Here is an 8,905-nt window from a genome sequence, read left to right on the forward strand (position 1 = left end):
TAAAAAGTCAGTCTGTGAATATATATGTTCAAACTCTTTTAGGTCATTTTTTAGTAGCAATAAACAAAAACATAACTATGTCAATTGGACATGCTTTGATACTATATATGCCCTTGAATTTTTACTAGATACCATTTTTGTTCGCTTTGGTTATTCTGTTTATCGTCAGGTTATCGGAATTCCAATGGGGACTTACTGTGCACCACTTATTGCGGACCTGTTTTTGTATTGCTATGAGTTACAATTTATGACAAAAATCAGCAAAGACCCATCAAAACAACATCTGATAAACAAATTTAATAATACTTTTAGATATTTGGATGACATTTTGGCTCTCAATAATGACGACTTCAGTATGTATATTAAAGAAATTGATCCTGTTGAACTTACTTTACATAAAGCTAATATTAACAATGACCACTGCCCTTTCCTCGATCTTGATATCTATATCATTAACGGAAAGCTTAATACTAAAATTTATGATAAAAGAGATGATTTTTCATTTCCTATCGTTAATTATCCATTTTTAGATGGTGACGTTCCCTTGTCACCATCTTACGGAGTTTATATATCTCAACTTGTACGATTCGCTCGTGTATGTAACAATGTTTTAGATTTTAACGAGAGAAATTTATGTATTACTGAAAAATTATAACACCAGGGATTTCGATATCACAAACTAGTCAAAACATTTACTAAATTTTATCATCGGTATAAGGACATCATTCGTAAATATAGCTCAACATGCATACAGCGAAGACTCACCATAAATGTTACATTGAGAGACATCAGCATTGTTCTGAAGCAACAGTTCGGCTATATCTGTATGTCCTTTTTCACAGGCCATATACAATGGAAACTCGCCATCATTGTTACACTGAGAGATATCAGTCTTGTACCGAGGTAACAAGTCGGCTATATCTGTATGTCTTCTTTCATAGGCCACATACAAGGAAGAATCACCATAATTGTTACACTGAGTGACGTCCGCATTATTTTGCAGTAAAATTCTACTGTATGTCCTCCTTTACATGCCACATACAAAGGTGACTCTCTACGAACATTACGCTGACAGACATCAGCATTGTTCTCTAATATCAATTTACCTTAAGCTGTATGTTCTCTTTCGGATGCTCTAGATAAAGGAGGGCTGTATTCACTGTCTGTTTTATCAACATTATATTTAACATCAACAATCAGAAATTGAACAATGTCAATGTAACCAGTAGTTGCTGATTCTATCAAAGGTGTTGTATAAAAGTGTGTATCACACATGTTATTTAGATAATCATATTTGATTATTTTGCAATCTTCTGTATCAAGCGTCTCTAGTACTGTTTTTATACTGTTTTCAGTAGTTTCAGAGAAGAAGATTTTTGTAAAAGCTAACGACGGACGACGGACGAAGGACGCCAAGTAAGGAGAAAAAAATTCATTTGGACCTTTCGGGCCAGGTGAGCTAAAAAAAGAAAAAAGAAAGGAAATTGAGCAAAAAAACCCAGTGTTTTCTTTGCTAAAATTTTATTGAACAATTTTAAATATAATTTTGCTAATTGAGAAATAATGGCCTGTATTTAAGAGTTCAAATTGTGAAGAATAAATTAAAATGCAAGATTAATTATTGAGTGATTTAAAAGTACATTTATATGTATCAGATATCATAATGCAAGTTCTTGATATTGCGATACTCATTCAGTTGCATAATTCACATTAATAAAAAACTTTGAGATTTCTACTTCAGCATCACAACAGTATACTATCTTCTCAAGTATTTTTTTCTACCAATTTTTACCAATTTCTCAAAACTATTCATAAATTCAGGAACCCTAACGCCTCGAGATTTGCCCTCCAAATATCTATTGTATTTTAAAGGAATCAGTGGTGCTAACTCTGGAAGATAACACTCATCCTTCAATACTGGTATTAATCTGCTGCCTTTGTCCTCAAATGTTATAGTTTTTGTCAATAGAATCCCATTCACCAATCTTGTCAGATCATTTTTGGCAAATGCTTTAGTCACAAACACAAATAAGAATCTACAGGTTCGTAAGAGAAGTGGTGCTGAGGCTGCATTCAACTCTTCAAATATTTTTATATTTAGTTTTAATTCTGGGAATTCTGTCTCCATATTTTGAATGAATTCTAATACTTGTTCTCTGTCATCTTGAGCATACAAAATTACAGCATCTGTGATAGCTGTAAAACAATGTATATAGAGTTTTTATAAGAACTAACACTAGTTTAAATGCCAATTACATTGTTATGAGCATGCACCACATATTGTTATAATCATGATAATTGAGTTTAAAGTTGAATACATAGCACATTGAGTGTCCAGTATTATTTAATGATTTTTCAAACCAATAAACTTAAGGAAGAGAGACATTATAATTCAGAGAATGTCTTGGGTACCGGTAATTTCCTAAAGTATCTATCCCCTGGTCAAGATTTTTTGATAAGTTCATTTTGCCTATCCTTTTGTCTATTCTTTTCTTCTTTTATGACATGAAAAAGACAGAACTACAACAGTCTCAAAAGAACTAAACATTTGTTGTAAGTACTGAAGTCTGCTTTTTTTCAATCAGATATTGAAATACACCAGCATCTCTGATGATATCAGTAGTATTTCAAAATCTGTTTCTAGAAACCAGTGTCGGCACGAAAAACACAACAGGAAAGTAGATGGCATAATACTGAACCAAAAGCAGATGCTATAAGCCAAGACATAGCCAACTTTTGTCAGTATATATTTATTATGTTGTATACCGGTCAGATTTCTTTAAGTCAAAAATGAGAAATAAAGATACTGAAAGAAAGTGTCATTGACTGGGATCTAATTATAAAATTAATGTTATTTTTAATTCCAATAATTTAAAGAGGATAGACAGGATTTTGGAGAAGGAGAAGTGGCATCTCCTTCCATGAGAGAGTAGGGAGTAGTGGTCAATTTCTTTGAAGTGAAATTCAATAACAGATATCTTCATTTATAGAATTGATCTTTCAGGAGAATCTCAATCATTCAGTTAATTTCTATAATTTATTGATATAAAAAATAAATGAGTTGGTCATGCAAAAATATAAACCACACTGCTGACAAGAAGCTGACCATGTGTGGCATATTTGCAATTACATTATCCATCAGCTAGCTGCCTTTCTATATTTGTCCTGTTCAACAGTTGAATTTTATTCAATGATTATAAAAAATCATAAAACAACCAAATAAAACAACTAATGGACTCGTAAGAATAAAAATAAAACAAATCAGCTGAGTGATTAACATGATTAAACAACATCCTTAAATGAAAATCATTGTAGAATGATAACTCAAAGAAAGTTTAGAATTTTTAATCTGAGGAATTTCAAAGCCCCTGTTGTATTCATTTCATTCAATTGTCAACAGTATAAAAACAATTTACTAAAGAAAAGGAAAATAAATCCAAAATGTCATTTATTTTTATTCAATGTCTTTTACAAATCTTTAAAAACTAGAGGCTCTCAAGATCCTGTGTCGCTCACCTTTGTCTATGTGCATATTAAACAATGGACACAGATAAATTCATGACATAATTGTGTTTTTGCGATTGTGATGTGTTTGTAGATCTTACTTTACTGAACATTCTTGTTGCTACAATTATCTCTATCTATAATGAACTTGGCCTAGTAATTACAGTGGAAAATAACTCCTTAAGGGGTAAATTGACTACTTTGGTCATGTTGACTTATTTGTAGATCTTATTTTGCTGAACATTATTGCTGTTTACAGTTTATCTCTAATAAACAATTTTACCCCCATGTAAGATTTGCTCTTAATGCTTTGGTTTTTGAGTTAGAAGCCAAAAACTGCATTTTACCCCTATGTTCTATTTTTAGCCATAGCGGCCATCTTGGTTATTTGGCAGGGTCACCGGACACATTTTTAAATAAGATACCCCAATGATGGTTGTGGCTAAGTTTGGTTAATTTTGCCCAGTAGTTTCAGAGGAGAAGATTTTTGTAAAAGATTACTAAAATTTATGAAAAAATGGTTAAAAATTGACTATAAAGGGCAATTACTCCTAAAGGGGTCACCTGACCATTTCGGTCCTGTTGCCTTATTTGAGAATCTTACTTTGTTGAACATTATTGCAGTTTACAGTTTATCTCTATCTATAATATTATTCAAGATAATAACAAAAAAACAGCAAAATTTCCTTAAAATTACCAATTAAAGGGCAGAAACCAAACAACAGGTTGTCCGATTCATTTGAAAAATTGAGGGCAGATATATTTGCTCTTAATTGTTTGGTTTTTGAGTAATAAGCAAAAAACTGCATTTTACCCCATTGTTCTATTTTAAACCATGGCGGCCATCTTGGTTGATTGGCCAGGTCACCGGAGACATTTTTTAAACTAAATACCCCAATGATGATTGTAGCCAAGTTTGGTTTAATTTGGCCCAGTAGTTTCAGAGGAGAAGATTTTGGTTAAAGTTAACGACAACGGACGACGACGACGGACAACGGACGCAAATTGATACGAAAAGCTCACTAGGCCCTTCGGTTAAGGTGAGCTAAAAAAAGCAATGGTTGTAAATATTATTTTGGCCATTAGCTACAGAAAACTAATCTATTTCTGGTTAAAAAAACTCATTATATAAAACATGATTGGAATGTGTACGCCAGACGCCAGACGCGCGTTGCGTCTACAAAAGACTAACCAGTGACGCTCGAATAAATAAAGACTATAATCAACAGTATTTCAATTTAACAATCATAAACACATTACTTGCTAAACTGAATAAAACTGGATGATAAAATGCTGTTTGATAATTCTTTTTATTAGTTTTAAATTGAGGTAAAATAAATCATTTTGGTAAACTATTACATTTAAGAGATAACTGTATTGTATTTGAAGCTTTAAGGACGTCCATCGGTAGTTTGACTGTCGCAAATTTAGTTTACCTGGCGACGCGTAGCGATGGACGACCATGGGCGGATCCAAGATTTCCAGATAGGGGGGGCGCAAAATCATATCATCGCCGAGCGGAGCGAGGCGAAAAATTTTTGGAGGTTTTTTTAGGTAAAACTATTGAAATATTCTTCTAAAGGGGTGACATGTAGATATGTAGATATCTCGTACTATTGTGTGGAAAAATTAGCGAGAAATTAAAGTTTCAAGCTGAAACCGCCTCAATCCACACCTGACAACACTCTACAGATAGACGGGCGGACAGACGGACGCAAAGTCAGACGAAACTGTACAGATCACAATTGCTCACCTGACCAATATATTTTTCAAACGAAAATTTCTACTTTTACCAGCGATTTTTAATTGTCCTTTCATACTATCTTTTTTTTACTTTTTTGATTTTCGGAGGTCGTGCCAGACTTCAATGTGTTCGCCACAAACAACTAAAATCAGAATGAGGCATTTACGCAGTTAAATTTATTTTCTTGGGATCCCAAGCATACAGTAATACGGTACAAAATTCGGATTATATTTAGGTTGCAAGTGAGAAATAAATAATATAAGTAGTCATCCCTGTTAGACTAGACCACTTTTTCCCCATAGACCCAATGTTAAAGCCGCCATTTTGTTTGGTGGAGGGAATTTTTGACAAGGGTCAAGTGGTCATTTTTTTTTAATTAGTAATATAATTAAGGAAATGTTGATTTTTCTTAATTGATAATTAATTATGTCTTAATTAATAATTAATTATGACAGTTAATAATGTAATTTAGTAAAATGATTAATTTTTCGATCAACTATTTCGTGATGACAAATTAAGTCTTATTAATATTTCCCCATAGACCCAATGTTAAAGCCGCCATTTTGTTTGGTGGATGGAAATTTTGACAAGGGTCAAGTGGTCATTTGTTTTAATTAGTAATATAATTAAGGAAATGTTTAACTCGAATAATTCAAGCCCTTACCGTCTCCGATTCTCTCCACCTTTCGAGGTTAATGTAGTGATCGATAGGGAGCGTGATATAAGACTGGATTATTCGGGTTAGGAAATGTTATGTTTTCTTGATTAATTATTAATTATGACAACTAATAATCTAATTAAGTATATTAATTAATTCCCCATTAACATGTAGCGTCGACATTGGTCAAATGGTCATATTGATGGATTATAGTTTAAGACCATGGTTGTTTGGTCAGAAATTTTAAGTGATGGTTTAATAGATTAAACATGCACGTACATGACATTGTCAGTACAATGAAATAAAATAATCTAATTAAGTTATTTGATAATCAAATTATTCCAATTGATTAGAGACTTTTCTTTTTTATTTTTTCTCTGTGTTCAGTATTTTGTTTTGGAAGGTCAGTAATAGATGATTAAAGATGATTGCATTTGTTAAATATTTTAAATCTAAATAGTAAAAAAGAGATCATGGCTTCTTGAATATATTATCTTAAAGATTTAAATATCAATGTGTTTCGTTTTGTGCTTTCATTGTTGTTTGAAAATGTTTTCGGTATATGTTGTATAGTAAAAAAGAGATCATGGCTTCTTGGATATATTATCTTAAAGATTTAAATATCAATGTGTTTTCGTTTTGTGCTTTCATTGTTGTTTGAAAATGTTTTCAGTATAGTAAATAAATAAACAAGATAGAACACAGTTTGTTTAAATCACATTTTAATTAAAAAGCAATGACATTCCTCTCTAAAAGATCAAGAGGCTACAAAATCTAATATCCATATGGTTTGGTAATGAACTTTTCAGTGATAACTCTTTTGTCAAATTAATAATACAATTTTATAATCTTTACTCTCTTTACATGTTATGATTCTACTGTTCTTTTTGTCTCTTGTAATCTTGTTCTCGTCCCAAACAGTTATTTTGTCACGTTGACAGCCATTAGTAACCATTTCACGCACTGTTTCAAAGTTAATACTTAAAGCATTTTTATAGTTTAACGTTATACCCCGCACTTTACAAATTGTTTGATTTCCTCTTTCATCAGGTTTGTGCAACTTGTATGCATAGTTTTTTGGACCACCGGTTACAAAATGTGTAATCTTGTTCTCGGGAACTTCATCCGTAAGATCTCCGAGGTAGTCCCCTAAAGACGGCTCCCATTCACCTTCCTTCACAGTGAAAACAATAGAATCGGTATCAGCGTAGAGTACCCGCTGTCCTAGTTGTTCCAAATAACTGTATAATTTGAGTCTAGCTTGAGAAGTTGTATATGCCGCCAAGACGACGTTAGTTCTTCTTGATGACTCAACAAACTCCGCTTTATTCCTCCAACGCATTTCCACCATTTCCTCCGTGACAAAGTTCACACCTGTAACTTCTTGTTGATCACTGGTCAGCATATCGAAAAATATAGAAGGCTCGGATACATAATCGACCTGTGGTAAATTTGTCCGCTGTCCAAACTTACCCCAAAAACTATTTAGCATTAACTTTGCCAGTGCGCGTAACCCAGGATTTTTTTCTATCTTATTGTAGTCGAGTAAAATGCCTTCTTTTTCATAGTAGTCCTGAATGTATTGTTGCCTATGTTCCTTGGTTATACACCAACTAGGCCAACCACTTGCCTCTTGCTTCATCTTCAGAAAAGTATTTATGTACTCTGTGAAAATGCCCCCTGCTTTTGAAATGGGATCATATTGCTCAACTTCATCGAAATGCCAGACTTCATATATTGTACTTAGTATATATCCCTTATTTACTGCTATCTTTAGCTCATCTGTCACCCATGTACCGGTAAAAGACCTTTCTTCATTACCATGATGGCAGGTTGTTTGCTGTTTTGTCTCAGTACATGTTCTACACAAGGAGAACATCAGTTTGTTGTTAATTTTAGCGGGTAACACTGGAATATGTAGGCCTCTAGGTGGATAAACTTTGCATTTGATTAGTCCTTCATACATCGTTAGATCATCAAAATTCTCTGTTACTATTTTAGGATGCCCTATAACAACTTTGCCCGTTTTGTTTATGTACGGATACAGCGAGGTTACATCGTAGTATTTGATAGATTCGTCAATCGACGATTCGTGATATAAATTAAAGGCTTCTGTCCTCCCTCCTGCAAAGGCATCTCTTGGCTCTAATGGAGTAACAATATCCAAGGAGTCAATGAACTTTTTAATGTTTTCATCTTCCCTGATATGTTTGTCAAACTCACATTCCCAAATGCATGTATATGTATAACCCTGCTTTTCAATGTGGGTCTTCTTAACCATTGTTTGAGGATACAAATCCTCCATTGATAACTTATTGACAGTGTTGATGGTATGCTGTGTGTAACAGGTTGGACATCCATGCCAAAAACACCCATGATATTCCAATACTATCTTTTCACCTTCGCTGTTCTCATAAAACCCATCTACTCTGTATTGGTCAATCATCTTCTCACTACCGTTTCGAGCGTGTTGAATATCCACCCCCTTTGTTTGTGATATATATTTAATCCATTGTATGGCTTTTACAGAGTGTTTCTCTTCAGGGCGATATCCCTGTGCTGGTATGATGCCTATAGTATCAGCACGTAAGAATTTAGTGCGAAACACTAAATTACATGCAGAAGCTATAGTAATACAAGTTTCAAACGGATCAATACCTCCATCTCCAGTAGCTGATTTAGTCATCGACATAAACAATTCTCGAAACCTTAAGCAACATCGTCTTAATATATCTACATCAGATCGGCAGTATTTCAAAAGTTCCTTTTGGAAATCAAACATGACTTTCGCATTAGTTTCATACCATTCAAGAAAGTTTTCTCTGTCCTCTGATTTCATTGCGTCTGGGTTATAGAACTTGACATCCGGCAGTTGATTAAGAACTCTGGTCTGGTTTTCTTTTCTGTTATACAGATGGGGAAAGTATCCTTTCTGTAGTTCTTTGATACCAAACATTTTAGGCAGTTTTGAAAGCGCCATGGGTAAAAAATTAAGTGAG

The 8,905-nt window shown here is 33.5% G+C and overlaps 1 long non-coding RNA gene across 1 annotated transcript in view; it reads left to right on the forward strand.

Annotated features, from left to right (window-relative positions):
- Nucleotides 1-8,905, forward strand: part of LOC134693995 (uncharacterized) — a 146,048-nt gene that overhangs the window by 14,748 nt on the left and 122,395 nt on the right. The gene's annotated exons all lie outside the window — the stretch shown is intronic.

This window comes from Mytilus trossulus, chromosome 13 (assembly GCF_036588685.1).
Source record: "Mytilus trossulus isolate FHL-02 chromosome 13, PNRI_Mtr1.1.1.hap1, whole genome shotgun sequence".
Classification (NCBI taxonomy): domain Eukaryota; kingdom Metazoa; phylum Mollusca; class Bivalvia; order Mytilida; family Mytilidae; genus Mytilus; species Mytilus trossulus.